The sequence below is a fragment of the Mercurialis annua genome, linkage group LG8, assembly GCF_937616625.2.
Source record: "Mercurialis annua linkage group LG8, ddMerAnnu1.2, whole genome shotgun sequence".
NCBI classification, from domain to species: domain Eukaryota; kingdom Viridiplantae; phylum Streptophyta; class Magnoliopsida; order Malpighiales; family Euphorbiaceae; genus Mercurialis; species Mercurialis annua.
This window is the reverse complement of record NC_065577.1, coordinates 29,925,532-29,927,125: the sequence shown is the minus strand read 5'-3', so window position 1 is coordinate 29,927,125 and position 1,594 is coordinate 29,925,532.

Here is a 1,594-nt window from a genome sequence, read left to right as displayed (position 1 = left end):
TTTTCTTAATGAGAATTTCACTGATTTTATTCAATATTTCCTTATACAAAAGCTCTCTAAATTCTAATATGGTATCAGAGCAAAGAACTCTGTAAATTGTTTTCTTTTTCTCGAGAAACAAACATTAATATTTTCTCAGCAACCAAACAGTTCATCTGATTCTTCTTCTTTTTCTTTTATCATTCAATCATCCTGTTTCTTCTATAATCAAAAATTCAATTACTTTTTCTTCTTATTACATTCTTTGATTGAAATCTTTCTTGTTTAAAGATTCAATAATGGCTCATACTAATCTGGATTTTGAGAATCCTTCGAGTCCATTCTATTTGCATCCAAGTGAGAATCCATCTTTGATTCTTGTTTCTCCGGTGCTCAATGGACAGAATTATCATTCTTGGGCAAGATCCATGAGAATGTGCTTATTATCTAAAAATAAGCTTAAGTTTGTCAATGGAAGCATTTCTGTTCCATCTGTTAATGATGAAATATACCCTGCTTGGGAACGTTGCAACACAATGGTGGTTTCTTGAATCTTGAGGTCACTTTCTCCTTCAATTGCACAAAGTATATTGTGGATTGACACAGCTTTGGATGTTTGGAAAGATCTGTTTGACAGATTTTCACAAGGTAACGCTATTCGTGTATCTGATTTACAGGAAGAGATTTATGCGTATAAACAAAATAACTTGTCAATAACTGATTACTTTACTCAGTTAAAGATTCTTTGGGATGAGTATGTAAATCTCAGAATGTTACCTGTTTGTACCTGTGTTCCACAATGTAAGTGTGATGCTATGAAATCTGTTAAGAATCAGCAAGATGCAGATTATGTCATAAAATTTCTTAAGGGTTTAAATGAAAATTATGGTACAATTAAGACTCAAGTTTTAATGTTAGATCCTCTACCAAAGATTAATAAAGTTTTTTCTTTAGTACTGCAACATGAAAGGCAGTTAGGGATTGGAATTACAGATTTGAGTTCCTTGAATGTTGAGTCTTCTGTTTTTGCTGCACAGAGTAGTAATTCATATCAAAAGAGGTTACCTAATTTCAATTCTACTCAAGGAAATAAAGGTTTTGGTGTAAATAGATTCTCAGCTGGGCCTAGTAATTTTAGACCACAGGGGGGACAAAGGAGGTTCTTTAATCCTACAAATAATACTAAACCAATCTGTAGTTATTGTGGATTCAGTGGACATACAGTAGATATATGCTTTAAAAAGCATGGCTATCCACCTGGATATAAACCAAAATCTAAGACTCAGAGTTATGTTAATCAAGTGGGAGAATGTGTGATGGAGGATGATCAAGAAAACTATCAAGATTATAATGGTTTTTAGGATCAAGAACAAAGATTTGAGACATTAGAGGATTCTTATAATTCAGAAAGAGCTGTGGTTAATTCTCAGAATAATAATTTGATGATGAGTTCTCAGTATAATAATGCTAGCAACAACAGCAATAGTGTGGCTCCTATGATTACTCAAGAGCAATACAGTCAGTTGATGAGTCTTCTGCAACAAAAAGGGGGAATAGCATGGAACAGGTTAATTCTGTTAAGTCTTATCTTGATGACACCTTCAAAATAAAAGAT